General features: G+C 35.8%; 1 protein-coding gene across 1 annotated transcript in view; it reads right to left on the reverse strand.

Annotated features, from left to right (window-relative positions):
• The window catches only part of ADAM10 (ADAM metallopeptidase domain 10), a 157,530-nt gene that overhangs the window by 48,235 nt on the left and 92,986 nt on the right, over positions 1-16,309 (reverse strand). The gene's annotated exons all lie outside the window — the stretch shown is intronic.

A 16,309-nucleotide genomic window follows, 5' to 3' on the forward strand; every position in this document is an offset into this window, starting at 1 on the left:
ATATTTATATATTTACATAATTATTAAAATATAGTAATATAAATAGTATATTTGTACTATATATTATAGATTACACTACTGAAATAGTGTTAACATTTGGGGGAATTGTCCCCTAAGCCTACCTTGAATACTATTCTACTCAGGATTTTCATTTAGATGGTCTCCAGGACTCAGTTTAGAGTTTGTAAATGACTCAAACACTGAGGAGTATATCAAATCCACGTATTTGTGAAATGCAGTTAATATTTACAATGATGTTATTCCACACAAAAAGGAATCTGTTTCTTAGCTAATGTTGAAGTTTTATATATAAAAGACTTTCTACTCCAGACCAAAATAGAAAACCAAAACTGGATGCTTTAATGTGAGAATTCTATTTAAAGAAAAGTTTTAAATTAAGAAATCAATGTAAAATATGAAAAAGTGTTCCAAGCAGAAACATTAACATAAAGGTGTTCCAAGTTTATTAATCAAGTAGTTTAGATCTCCCATATCTTTAGTTTTATTTTTTGTATGACTGTTCTCTTATTTATTGAGAACTGAAATGAAATCTCCCATCATATGATTTTTCTATTATTCCTTTAGGTTTTGTCAATTTTTGCCTTACATACTTTGAAGTTATAATATTATGGACATACAAATAAAAGGCTGCTATAACATAACGTAGAACAAAACTTTTTGTCATAGGTATGTCATATACCTATTTCAGTAACGCTTTTTTGGCCTTAAAATCTACTTTGTCTGATATTAATAGATATATTTTCATTAGAGTCAGCAAATTTCATATATTGTACTCCTTTACTTTCCATCTTTCTGCATCCTTATATTTTAGGGACAGTTTTTGTAAAACAGTTTGTGGAGTTTTGTTGTTGTTAAATCCAACCTGATTACATTTTAATCAGTGTATTTAATCCATTTACCTTTAACATCATTACAGATATTTTTGGATTTAAATCTCCAATTTTATTATCTTCTATTTGTCCTGCCTCTTCAATATTCTTCTTTATCTCCTTTCTTACCTTCTTTTGGATTTTTATTGTTTTATCCATTCCCCCATTAGCTTGAGAGTTATATATTTTACTAATACTTGACTTAACCAAAATCAAATATAAATAATAACATTGACTCAATCCTAGAAAGGAACCTCAGAATACTTTAATTATTTTTCTCACTCCAATTTTAACTCCCTCTATATCCACATATACAACATACAAATATACATCACCCTACAAGTCTTTACTATTAGTGCTTTGCAGTATACAGTAAATGTTCACTTAAAATTATCTAATGTGTTCTTTATTCAATACTTCATCTGCAAATTAGCATTTAAGCCTACAATCTTTTCACCAGGAAAAAAAACTTTTAGTGTGTCATATGGGTATATATTCAATTTGAAATGTGTTAATTTTATTTATTTTTCTGAGTACAGCAACCTAGAGGATGGCAGTTTCTTTGTTTCGGTATATTCTACTGTCTTTTGGTTTCAGCTGCTTCCAATGAGAGATGAGCTGCCATGTTTACTGTTGCTTCTTTAACAATGATTACATTTTTGATTACATTTTTTTCTCACTGGCTGCTTTTAAGATTGTATCTCTGGCTTCTCAAATAATGTACTATAGTATTGTTTTCACTATAACGTATTTATCCTGCCCTAATTACAGGGGTTAATGAATTTCTTGTTTCATAGCTCTCTGTTACATTTGAAAAATTATCAGCCATTACCTGTCCTTATTTGACTCTCCATTTTTCTCCTTAAAGGATATAAATTATATAATATACATATATTAGACCTTCTGAATGTATCATCTATGTCTCTTATGCTCTTTTCGTATTTTCCATTCTTTTATTTCTTAGCAGTTTTCTCTGTTTTCTTATATTATCCAAATCTAAATCCACCAAATTCCTAATTTCTGTTGTTACATTTGTCAATTCCACATTTCCCATTAGGTTTTTTTTGTTAATTTTCCATTTTCTGCTAAAATTTTAAACTTAGTCTTTATGACTTGAATATACAAAAGTCTGTTTGGAATGTTTTAATATGAAAAAAAATTCTGTGTTGGATAAGTTTATTATTCAGGTATTTCCTTTGTCGACTGATTCTCTTGTTCTGCCATCACATTGTTTCATTTGTTCATATACTGGGTATGCTGAACTGAGTGTCAGGCTATGTATATGGATAACCACAGATTTAATGTGAAGTTGTGATTGACATCTTTCTCAATAGATTTACTTTCACTTCTGGTAAGCAGAGTTAGGCTTGGTGCACAAATAATCCTGGATCACCTTAATCCAATCAAGGACTGAGATGTGGTGTGAAACCTTCACCCCTGTGAGGACAGGTTGAACATTTGATGATTTATACCCTGTTTCTTAAGGGAGCAGTCCTTCAAGTTCCCAACCAAAAGCTCTTCTGGGCAGATCCTAAACAATATTTTCATCCTCAGCCTTATGAGTCTCCACAGTTCTACTGTCCCTCTCAGTCTCTCAGCTACCTCCTCAGAAATTCAAAAACACACCTGGAGAAAAGGTAGAGCCAAATACCAGGATCACCATTTTAGGTATATACTTTTTTCTGAGATCTTGGCCCCACACTTCTTCACAGTCATGTTATCTTTCCAATGCCTTCAAATAAATACACACGAATATACAAAACACATATATGGAGATACACATACACACATGTTTTTAAAATATTTTTATTTCCAGGCCAGGTTGCTTTATATTAGTTGTACTAATCAGTTGTTCTCTACTTCTTAAAAACAATTTTTTATTAATTTTATACATTGTTAACACATAAAATTTATACAAAGTTTGTAACTTGTCTTCACTTTAAGGTGTCTTTTATTTTTAATATTCATGTAGTGAAATATATCCATCTTTTTAACAGTGAAAATTCTTACATATTCAAAACGTTTCTCCAGATCAAAATCCAAAATATCTTATAATAACATCTTTTACAAAGTGTCTTTTCAAATGTTTTGCCCATTATCTATTAATTTTTCTTTTTTTTTTTTCTTTTTTTTTTTTTTTGAGACAGAGTTTCGCTCTTGTTACCCAGGCTGGAGTGCAATGGCACGATCTCGGCTCACCGCAACCTCCGCCTCCTGGGCTCAGGCAATTCTCCTGCCTCAGCCTCCTGAGTAGCTGGGATTACAGGCACGCGCCACCACGCCCAGCTAGTTTTTTGTATTTTTAGTAGAGATGGGGTTTCACCATGTTGACCAGGATGGTCCAATCTCTCGACCTCGTGATCCACTCGCCTCGGCCTCCCAAAGTGCTGGGATTACAGGCTTGAGCCACCACGCCCGGCCTAATTTTTCTTTTTAAATTTTGTGAGTACATAGTAGATATAAATATATATATTTATTTGTTTGTTTATGGGGTACAAAAGATATATGATACTTTGGTACAAGAATGCAATCGCATCATGTTAAATGGGGAGTCCATTACCTCAAGCATTTATCCTTTGTGTTACAAAAAATACAATTACACACTTTTAGTTACTACAATTTAATTATTACTGACTATAGTTGCCCTGCTGTGCTTTCAAATACTAGGTCTTATTCATTCTAACATGTTTTTGTGCCCATTACCTATCCCCACTTCCCCCACCACTGCTCTAATATTCATGGCACCCTCTGGTAACCATCCTTCTACTCTCTATCTTCATGAATTCAATTGTTTTAATTTTTAGCTCCTACAAATAAGTAAGAATATATGAAGTTTGTCTTTCTGCGCCTAGCTTATTGCACTTAACATAATGACCTCCAGTTCCACTCGTGTTGTTGCAAATTACAGAATCTAATTCTGTTTTATCACTAAACAGTACTCCATTGCAAATATGTACATATTCTTTATCCATTCATCTTAATGTACACTTAGGCTACTTCCAAATCTTGGCTATTGCGAACAGTGCTGCAACAAACGTTAAGAGGGCAGCTATCTCTATATTTCTTTGGGTATATATGTAGCAGTGGGATTGCCAGATCATATGGTAGTTCTGTTTTTTGTTTTTTGAGGAACCTCCAAACTGTTCCCCACAGTAGTTGTACTAATTTGCATTCCCACCAACAGTGTATAAGGGTTTCCTTTTCTCCACATTCTCACCAGCAATCATTACTGCCTGTCTTTTTGATAAAAGCCGTTTTTACTGGGGTGAGATGATATCTCATTGTATTTTTTATTTGCATTTCTCTGATGATTAATGATGCTGAGCACCTTTCCATATGCCTCTCTGCCATTCGTAAGTCTTCTTTTAGGAAATGTCTATTCAGATCTCTTGCCCAATTATTAGTCAGATTAGATTTTTTTTCCTATAGAGTTATTTCAGCTCCTTATATATTCTGGTTATTAATCCCTTATCAGGTAAGTAGCTTGCAAATATTTTCTACCATTCTGTGGGTTGTCTCTTCACTTTGCTGATTGTATCCTTTGCTGAGCAAAGGCTTTTAAATTGATGTGATTCCATTTGTTCATTTTTGCTTCGGTTGCTTGTGTTTATGGGGTTTTACTCAAGAAATTTTTGTCCATGCGCAAGTGGAGAGTTTCTCCAATGTTTTCTTGTGGAAGTTTCAAAATTGAGCACTTAGATTTAAGTCTTAATCCATTTTGATTTGATTTTTGCATATGGTGAGAAATAGGAGTCTAGTTTCATTCTTCTGCATACCTATATCCAGTTTTTCCAGCACCATTTATTGAAGAGACTGTCTTTTCCTCAATGTATGTTTTTGGCACCACTGCAAAAAATGCAATGTAGGTTTATCAATTTGTTTCTGAGATCTCTATTCTGTTCCATGGGTCTATGTGTCTGTTTTCATGCAAGTACCGTGCTGTTTGGTTACTATAGCTCTATAATATAATCTGAAGTCAGATAACATGATTCCTCCAATTTTGTTCTTTTTGCTCAGGATAGCATGGCTATTCTGAATCTCTTCTGGTTCCACAGAAAATTTCAAATAGCTTTTTTCTCATTCTGTGAAGAATGACGTTGATATTTTATTAACAACTGCATTGCTTTTTGTAATATTAACATTTTAATAACACTGATTCTTCCAATACATGAACATAGAATACCTTTCCATTTTTTGTGCCATCTTCAATTTCTTTGATCAGTGTTTTATACTTTTCATTGTAGAGATCTTTTACTTCTTTGGTTAATTCCTAGGTATGTAATTTTACTTGTGGCTACTTGTAAATGGGATTGCTTTATTTTTTCAGACCGTTTGTTGTTGGAAACAACAGCGGAAATGCTACTGATTTTTGTATGTTTATTTTGTATCCTGCAACTTTACTGTATTTGTTCATCAGTTCTAATAGTTTTTTGTCAGAATCTAAGTTTTTCCAAATATAAGATTGTATCATCTGCAAACAAGGACATTTTGACTTCTTTGTTTCCAATTTGGGTGGACTTCATTTCTCTCACTTCTCTGATTGCCCTAGCTAGGACTTCCAGTACCATGTTGAGTAACAGAGGTGAAAGCAGGCATCCTTCTTGTGTTCCCAATCTTAGAAAAAAGCTTTGTTTTTGCTCAAAGTATTCACAATGGGTCTGCTGTTTATCACTTTTATTATGTTGACATATGTACCTCCTACATTCAATTTTTTGAGCATTTTTATCATAAAGAAATGCTGAATTTTAGGCCGGGCACGGTGGCTCACGCCTGTAATCCCAGCACTTTGGGAGGCCAAGGCGGGTGGATCACAAGGTCAAGATATCGAGACCATCCTGGTCAACATGGTGAAACCCCGTCTTTACTAAAAATACAAAAAATTAGCTGGGCATGGTGGCGCGTGCCTGTAATCCCAGCTACACAGGAGGCTGAGGCAAGAGAATTGCCTGAACCCAGGAGGTGGAGGTTGCGGTGAGCCGAGATTGCGCCATTGCACTCCAGCCTGGGTAACAAGAGCAAAACTCCGTCTCAAAAAAAAAAAAAGAAAGAAATGCTGAATTTTATCAACTTTTTCAACATCAACTGAAAAGATCATATGATTTTTGTCCTTCATTCTGTTATGATGTATCACATTGACTGACTTGCCTATGTTGAACCATACTTGCATCCCTGGGATAAATTCAACTTAGTCATGAGGAATAATCTTTTTTTTTTTTTTTTTTTGAGATGGAGTTTCGCTCTTTTTACCCAGGCTGGAGTGCAATGGCACAATCTCGGCTCACTGCAACCTCCGCCTCCTGGGTTCAGGCAATTCTCCTGCCTCAGCCTCCTGATTAGCTGGGATTACAGGCACGTGCCACCGTGCCCAGCTAATTTTTTGTATTTTTAGTAGAGACGGGGTTTCACCATGTTGACCAGGATGGTCTCGATCTCTTGACCTTGTGATCCACCCGCCTCAGCCTCCCAAAGTGCTGGGATTACAGGCTTGAGCCACTGCGCCCGGCCCATGAATAATCTTTTTAATGAATTGTTCAATTCAGTTTTGCTAGTATTTTGTTGAGGATTTTTCCACCAATATTCATCAGACATAATGGCCAATTGTTTTCTTTTTTTGCTGTGTCTCTGTCTGGTTTTGGTATCAGAGTAATACTGGCCCCCTAGAATGAGTTTGGAAGTTTTCCCTCCTCCTCTATTTTTCGGAATAGTTTGAGTATCATTTGCATTAGTTATAACTTAATGCTTGGTAGAATTCAACAGTGAAGCCACTGGGTCCCAGGCTTTTCTTTACTGGAAGAGTTTTTTTTTTTTTTTGAGACGGAGTTTTGCTCTTGTTACCCAGGCTGGAGTGCAATGGCGCGATCTCGGCTCACCGCAACCTCCGCCTCCTGGGTTCAAGCAATTCTCCTGCCTCAGCCTCCTGAGTAGCTGGGATTACAGGCACGTGCCACCATGCCCAGCTAATTTTTTTTGTATTTTTATTAGAGACGGGGTTTCACCATGTTGACCAGGGTGGTCTTGATCTCTTGACCTTGTGATCCACCCGCCTCAGCCTCCCAAAGTGCTGGGATTACAGGCTTGAGCCACCACGCCCGGCCTGGAAGACTTTTTATTAAAGCTTCAATTTCATTACTTCTGTGTTATTGATCTGTTCAGGTTTTGAACTTCACAGTTCAATCTTGGTAGGTTGTATGTGTCTAAGAATGTATCCATTTCCTAGAAAATGAGTTTTGGGGGGGGAAAAAAAAGTATGTATCCATTTCCTCTACAGTTGGCAATTTACTGGCATAGAGTTGCTCACAGTAGCCACTACTGATCCTTTGAATTTCATCTGTACCACTTGTAATGTCTCCTTTTTCATGTCTGATTTTATTTATTTATGTCTTCTGTTTTTTTTCCTTAGTCTGGCTAAAGGTTTATCAATTTTGTTAATGATTTCAAAAAACAACTTTTTGTTTCTTTGATCTTTTATACAGTCTTCTTCATTTCTATTTCACTTACTTCTGTTCTGATGTTTATTATTTCTTCTACTAATTTTGGGTGTGGTTTGCTCTTGCTTTTCTAGTTTTTTTAAATGTATTGTTAGGGTATTTATGTGAAGTTTCCCTTCTTTCTGGATGCAGGCACTTATAGCTATATAAAGTTTCCTCTTAGTGCTGCTTATACTGCCTCCCAATCTTATGTTGTGTTTTGTTTGTTTTTTGAGACAGTGCCTCCCTCTGTTGCCCAGGCTGCAGTACACTGGCACAATCTTGGCTCACTGCAACTGTTCCTCCTGGGTTCAAGCAATCATCCTGCCTCAGCCTCCCAACAAGCTGGGACTGCAAGCATGCACCACCATACCTGGCTAATTTTTAAACTTTCTGTAAAGACAAGTTCTCACTATAGAGCTCAGACTGGTCTCAAACTCCTGGGCTCAAATGATCATTCCACATCAGCTTCCCAAAGTGCTGGAATTACAGACATGAGCCACTGCTCCTAGCCAGTAAGTTGTGTTTCCATTATCATTTGTTTCAAGAAATTTTTCAATTTCCTTTTTAATTTTTTCACTCACCCACTGGTCATTCAGGAGCATATTGTTTACTTTCCATGTGATCGTACAGTTTCCAAGATTCCTCTTGTTATTGATTTCTAGTTTTATTTGAGTGTGGTCAAAAGAAGATGCTTGATATTACTTCAGTTTTTTTTTTTTTTTTTTTTTTTTGAGACGGAGTTTCGCTCTTGTTACCCAGGCTGGAGTGCAATGGCGCGATCTCGGCTCACCGCAACCTCCGCCTCCTGGGTTCAGGCAATTCTCCTGCCTCAGCTTCCTGAGTAGCTGGGATTACAGGCACGCGCCACCACGCCTACTTCAGTTTTTTGAATGTTGGAAGACTTGTTTTATAACCAAACATATGGTCTATTCTTGAGAATGACCCAGGTGCTGAGGAGAAAAAAATGTATATTCTACAGCCACTGGATGAAATGTTCTATAAATGCCCATTAGGTCCATCTGCAACCTATACTGCATATTAAGTCCAATGTTTCTTTGCTAATTTTCTGTCTGGAAGGTCTATCCATCGCTGAAAGTGGGGTACTGAAGTCCTCAGCTATTACCATATTGAAGTCTATCTCTTTTTATAATATTCTGCTTTATATAATTGGGTGCTCCAGTGTTGGGTGCATACATGTATTAGGCCATTTTTACATTGTTATAAAGAAATAACTGACACTGAGTAATTTATCAAGAAAAGAGGTTTAACTGGCTCATGATTCTGCAGGCTTTCCAGGAAGCATGGTGCTGGCATCCACTTGGCTTCTAGAGAGGCCTCAGGAAGCCTGTAAGCATGGGCAGAAGGTGAACGGGGAACAGGCACATGACATGGTAGATGCAGGAGCAACCAAGAGTCGGGGGGAGGTCTCACATACTTTTAAACCACCAAATCTCGTAAGAACTCATATCATAAAGACAGGACCAAGCCATGAGGGATCTGCCCCCATGATCCAAACACCTCCCACCAGGTCCCACCTCCAGCACTGAGGATTACAATTCAACAGAAGGTTTGGGCAGGGACAAATATCCAAACTATATCAATATATACTTACAGTTGTTAAATCCTCTGGCTGAACTCACCCCTTTATCATTACACACATGCGCGCGCACGCGCACACACACACACACACACACACACGCACACACACTCTTTGAGACAGGGTCTCACTCTGTCACCCAGAGTGGAGTGCAGTGGTATGATCTCACCTCACTACAACTTCCACCTCCTGGGTTCAAGTGATTCTCCTGCCTCAGTCTCCTGAGTAGCTGGAATTACAGGTGCCCACCACCACACCCAGCTAATTTTTGTATTTTTAATGGAGACAGGGTTTTGCCATGTTGGCCAGACTGGTCTCAAACTCCTGGTCTCAGGTGATTGGCTCATCTCTACCTCCCAAAGTGCTGAGATTACAGGTGTGAATCACCATGCCCAGCTCCCTTTATCATTATATAGTGACCATCTTTGTCTCTTACAGTTTTTGTCCTGAAATCTATTTTGACTGATACATGTATAGCTACTCTTGCTCTTCTGGTTTCCACTGGCATGGGGTATCTTTTTTTTTTTTTTTTTTTTGAGATGGAGTCTCACTCTGTCACCAGGCTGGAGTGCAGTGATGCGATCTGAGCTCACTGCAAACCTTCGCCTCCTGGGTGCAAGTGTTTCTCCTGACTCAGCCTCCCAAATAGCTGAGACTATGGGCATGCACCACCAAGCATAGCTAATTTTTGCATTTTTAGTAGAGACGAGGTTTCACCATGTTGGCCAGGAAGGTCTCGATCTCTTGACCTCATGATCTGCCCACCTCAACCTCCCAAAGTGCTAGGTTTTTAGGTGTGAGCCATTATGCCCAGGCCAAAATGACACTATCTTGATTACTGTAACTTTATACTAATTCTTAAAAATCAAATACTATTAAATCTTCCAGCCATGTTCTTTTTGGAAAATTGTTTCACCTATTCTAGATCTTATCCTTTTCAGTTTAATTTTTAGAATCAGTTTGTCAATTATTAAATAAATGTCCACTGGAATTCTTGATAGTGACTGCACTGAACCTGCAGAACAATTTGGGGAGAACTGACATATTAACATTGAGCATTCCAACCACAAATGAAGTACATTTCTCAATTTATTTAGATATTTAATTTTTCTTGGCAATGTTTTCCAGTTTTTCATGTACATATCTTTCACATATTTTGTTAAATTTATTCTATGTATTTTATATTTTGGTGCTTTTTTTTTCATTTTCTAAATATTCACTGAAGTATAAAGAATACGATTATGTCAATCAACTTCTAGCCTATGTCCTTGATAAGTTTGCTTGTTGATTCTAGGAACTTTTTCTAGGTTTACTCTTGTATTACCTTTAACCACTTCCTCTATAATCTGTACGTCTTTCATTTCTTTTTCTTGCCCTATTATGGTGACTAGAACTTTGAGTATAATGTTGAGTAGAAGTTTTTATTCCTTGGTCAGGTGCAGTGGCTCACGTCTATAATCTAAGCACTTTGGGAGGCTGAGTTGGTGGATCATGAGGCCAAAAGTTCGAGACCAGCCTGACCAACATGAAAATACACTAAAAATACAAATATTAGTCACGCATGGTGTGCACGCCTGTAATCCCAGCTACTCAGGGGGCTGAGGCAGGAGAAATGCTTGAACCAAGGTAGTAGAGGTTGCAGTGAGGCAAGAATGCACCACTGTACTCCAACCTGGGCGACAGAGTGAGACTGTCTCAAAAAAAAAAAAACCGTTTTTATTCCTGATTCAAAGGAAAAGGACTTAGTCTCTCACTTTTAAGCATGGTGTCAGCTATAGGTTTTTTACAAAAGCTCTTACTAGCCTAAGAAATTTTCCTTCTATTTGTAGTTTGCCAAATGTTAGGTGTTGAAATTTGTCAATACTTTTTTACTAGTCTACTGAGATAATCAGAAGGGTTTCATCCTTTATTATGTTTATGTGGTAGATTACACAGATGTTATACTGTTAATCAATTCTGCATTTCTGGTATAAACTTCATTTGAGCATAATGTGTGACTTTTATGTTGCTGGATTTCATGTGCTAACATTTTAAGAAATTTTACTTTTACATTCATGAGGAATATTGGCCTGTAGTTTAGTTTTCGTGTAATGTCTCTGTTTGGTATGACTATCAAAGTAACACTGGCCTCATAAGACGTGTTATGAAGCTTTCTCTTGTTTTCCTAAGGACTTTAAGACTGTCCTTAAGGATAAACTCTAGGAATATGAATCCATAAATTAATTCATTGCATAATTAACTAAAACCAATTTCTTTTCCATCATTTTATGACCCAAATCCAAAACAATAAACTCTTTTTTTTTTTTTTTTTTTTTAAAAACAGGGTCTCATTCTGCGGCCTGGGCTGGAGTATCGTGGTGCAGTCAATCACAGGTCACTGCAGCCTCAAGCTTCCGGGTTCCAGCAATCCTCCTACCTCAGCATCCTGACTAGGTGGGACTATAGGAGTGAACCATCTCACCTAGCTCTTTAAATGTTAAACTGTGTCTTTACTTTTAAATTGCATTTCTTTTAGGCTAATTTGGTCTGACTTTTTTTTTTTTTGTAATCACTCTCAATCTTTAAGCCTATCCACTAAATATTTACTTCAGATAATACACTTTTTGGCCCAGAAGTTCCATTTGGTTCTTTTCTATTCTCTCCTTTTTGTGTTCATGTCTTTAATTCTTTGTACATACTAATAATTAATGTGTTTCTTAATTAATGTGCTTAGTCCATTTATATTATTTTAATTAAAAAAAATAGAGACTGGGTCTCGCTATGTTGAACAAGCTAGTCTTGAACTCTCAGCCTCAAGCAATCTTCATGCCTCAGCAGTCCATTTATATTTAATGCAGTCATCAATATGGTTACATTTAAACTTATCATCTTGCTATTTATTTTCTGTTTGTCCCATCTGTTTTTGTTCCTTTTTCTCTATTTCTCTTGAATTAACTGTTTTTAATTACTTTTGATTTATTTTATTAACCTGTTAAATTATTCACTTTTCTTTTTTCAATGGTTGTTCCAGGGCAGAGGACATTCCTGCAAACTTTTTCTTAAAAGGCCTTATAGTAAGTATTTAGACTTTCGGACAACATGGTCTCTATCACAACTACTCAATTCTGCCACTATAATGTAAAAGTAGCTATAGACAATGTATCAGTGAGTAAGTGTGGCTGTTTTCAAATAAAACTTTACTTAAAAAGCAAACAGTTGGCCCATAGGCTGTAGTTTGCTGACTCCAGCTCTAAGGTTTACAATATCTATCTTTATCACAGCACCGTTTACCTGTCAAAATTACACCACTTCACAAATTGTTTAAGAAACACAATATACTTTTGTTCTTCCTCTTGTGATTCGTGCTACTGTCATCAATTTTGATTCTCTGTATACTACAAAATCCTTTATACCTTATTATTTTGACTTAGGTAATAATCTCTTTAAGATTTTTTTAAATAAGAAAAAAACTGCTTAACATTTATCTATATAGTTAATATTTAATGTTCTTAACTCCTGTGGGGTATACCTGTGTTTCCATCTGGTATCTTTTGCTACCTGAAGAACTTCCTTTAATGTTTCTTACACTGTAGGTTTCCTACAGACAAATTCTCTCAATTTTTATTTTAAAGAGATCTTTAATCTGCCCTTGTTTTTCACAGAATTCAAAATTATTTTCTGTATTTTCACAGAAGACAGGATTCTAGTTTGGCAGGTTTTCTTTCAACACTTTCAAGATGTTATTCTATGTCTTCCAGTTTGACTATGTGATGAGAACTCACCAGTTATACTTATCTTTGTTCCCCTGTATGTAAATGTATCTCCTTTTCTCTGGCTGCTTTTATAGTTTTCTCTGATTTTCAGGTGTTTCCAATAATTTAATTATAATATACCCTGGTATAGTTTTCTTCGTGTTTATCTTGCATGTGTTTCACTGAGTTTCTTAAACCATGAGTTGAAATTTTTCTTCATATCTGAAAAATTTGGAGGCATTAATTTTAAAATATTTTTTTCTGTATCTCTTCCCCTTGGACATCAATTATTTTCTCTCTGCTTAGATACGGACACTATTGTTTTATTTTCCTTTATTTGAGTACATTCATGTTGGCTTCCGTAGTAATTAATTTTCTTTTAAGCCTATCCACTAAATTTTTTACTTCAGGTAATATATTTTTCAGCCTAGAAGTTCCATATTGTTCTTTATTAGAATTTCTATTCTCTCCTTTTTGTGTACACATCTTTCTTTAATTCTCTGAACATACTAATAATAGTTGTTTAAAGTCCTTGCCTGTTAATGCCTATAATTACTGGTTGTTTTCTATTTAGGTGGCTCTTCTCCTTATTATGAATCACATTTTTCAGTTTCCTGTCATCTAGTAATGTTCTTTGAATGTTTAACACTGTGAATGTTATATTGTTGAGTATCTGAACTTAGCGTCCTCCTTTAACAAATATTATTGAGCTTTTCTCTGACAGACAGCTAATTTATTTGAAAAGTAGTTTCACATTTTTGAGGCTTCTTTTTCTGCTTAGGAAGGGTAGGTCTGGAGTAGCTTCTACCCTAGGGCTAGGTTACCCCTGCTACCATGGCTTGGGATCTCTACTATGTGTAATTTTTTTAGAGACACAGTCTTGCCCTGCTGCCCAGGCTGGGGTGCCATGACACAATCATGGATCACGGCAGCTTCAACCTCCTGGGCTCAAGCAGTCCTCCTCTCTCGGCCTCCAGAGTAGCTGAGACTATAGGTGCTCACCACCACAGCTAATGAAAAGAAAAAAAATTTTTATGGAGATGAGATCTGGCTAGGATACCCAGGCTAGTCTTGTACTCCTGGCCTCAAGTGATTCTCCCGCCTCAGCCTTCTAAAATCCTAGGACTACATGCATGAACCACCACCTGGCCCCAGTATTTTGATAGTTGTTCACTTCACAGAGTCCCAGTAGTTTTTCTTTGTCTCACAGTTTTCTCATAGAATTTCATCCTGTGTAGGCACAGCTTAGTATTCAGCTAAGTCTCAAGGAAGGCAACACCTTTGGAGCTTTTTCTCAACACAGTTCTCTCCTCTCAGGTATTGTGCCCATTAAGTCCAGACGCCTTGGTCTTCCTGAACTCTGACTTCTAACTCTTCGACTTAGCAACATTGCTGAAAATGTGAAAATAACTGTTTCACATTTTTCTTCAGTTTTCCAGTTGTTTATTGTAGAAAGGCTAGTTAGATATGAGTTACTGTAGCACAGCTTTAAAGGGAAATCTTCAAGTTTCAAAGTTTTCACTTTAGACATTTAATACTTCAATCTATCTGGACTTTTTTGTTGTAAATATGGTGATCCAACTTCACCTTTTTTCAAATAGATAAACATGTTTTCTGATTCATTTATTTAATGGTCCCAACTTTTCTTTACTTAATTGATGTTAGATATGAGTTACTCTATCACAGCTTTAAAGGGAAATCTTCAAGCTTCAAAGTTTTCACTTTAGACATTTAATACTTCAATCTACCTGGACTTTTTTGTTGTAAACATGGTGATCCAACTTCATCTTTTTTCAAATAAATAAACATGTTTTCTGGATCCATTTATTTAATGGTCCCGACTTTTCCTTACTTTATTGATGTTAGATATGAGTTACTCTATCACAGCTTGAAAGAGAAATCTTCAAGTTTCAAAGTTTTCATTTTAGACACTTAATACTTCAATCTATCTGGACTTTTTTGTTGTAAACATGGTGTAAGGTGGTAATCCAACTCCATCTTTTTTCAAGTAGATAAACATTTTTTCTGGATCCATTTATTTAATAGTCCTGACTTTTCCTCACTAATTTGAGACTGTATCTCTACCACACAAAAAAGTTTCATACATGCATGGGTCTTTTTCTAAGCACTCATTTTTATTCCACTAGTCAATGTGTCCATCCTTGTGCTATCATAATCTCAATTATTATAGTAAGTCTTAATAATTCCTAGGGTAAAACCCTCTTTCCTGTTCACCATCTTTAAATGGGCCCTAACTCTTCTTGGTCCTTACTTTTCCATATTAACATTTTAGACCCATTGATCAGTGTTGTAAATAAACCTGCTGTGATTTGTATTGAACTTGTATTGAATCTACAAATCAATACAGGGAGAACTGATATTTTTATAATATTAAATATTATTCCCCATTAATATGGTATATCTCTCCATTTATTTAAAATCAATCTTCCTTAATATTTTTAATAAAGTTTTGATTTTCCTTATATAGGTCTTATAATTCTTTGTTACATTTTTTCTGTAATACATAATATTCTCTGATAGTATTATTAATACTGTCCACTACTTCATTATATTTCTGTCACTATTTCATTATAACGGCCTACGCACGTTATAAATAAATGCAACCTACTTTTGTGTATTAATATTTTATCAAGCCACCCTGTTAAATTCTATTATATCTAATGGTCTGTAATCTCAACCCTTCTATCCGCAATGGCAATACATTAGTACAAGCCACTATCACTTCTCAACTGAGTAACTACAACTTCTCATTAGTCTCCTAAACTCTAGTCTTAAACTCTACCCCCAGGTTAAAAATTCTTTACTGATCTTTCTGTCTCCCTGGTCTTCATATGCACTGTATATCCTGCTTGGAATAGTGTTTTCATATCCTCATGGCTAACCTAACTCCTACTTATTCTTAAGGTTTCTGATTACTGCCTTCAAATACTTCCAAGGCTAGGTTAGCTATTCCTCTTGTGTGTGGAATATCATCCTATTCTTAATCCTCTTCTCTCTCCTCCTACCCTAAATTGTTTCTCTGTATCTCCAACTAAACCATAAACTTTCGAGAATCTCAAAAGTTAATCTCCACATATTCCCAGAACTTTCCACAGTCTCTGACACATGGCAGAAGATCAATATGTATGTGTTCAAAACAAGTAAGAATAAAATCTCACTTAATACTAGAAACACCCACCTGAAACAGAATTGTTTATGCCATTTACAGATCAAGAAATAGATGTGAATACAAATACTCATGGCTCAAGAAATGTTACTCTATCATACTATTTTTAAAAAGGATGTCCAAAATACATGACAAATGTTTTATCATAAAAGAAATGTTTTCTCATTTTGAACTTATGATTTGAGTAACTATAATTTGTCACCTATAACTAAAGAAAAAGGAGGAAAATAAAAAGAAGAATTAAAATACGAAAAGCCCTGAGACTTTTATTAACATGACCAACCAGATCATCTATGGACACACAACTTTCGGTGTTAAAAATGAAGAATACCTTGGCAAACCAGGGCAAGTAGTCACTTTAATATAAATATTTACACTTATATAAAACACTTGTTTTCTGTTATAACAAAAACGTGTAAAAGATAGTATATTTT

Source organism: Saimiri boliviensis, chromosome 2 (genome assembly GCF_048565385.1).
Source record: "Saimiri boliviensis isolate mSaiBol1 chromosome 2, mSaiBol1.pri, whole genome shotgun sequence".
NCBI lineage: Eukaryota > Metazoa > Chordata > Mammalia > Primates > Cebidae > Saimiri > Saimiri boliviensis.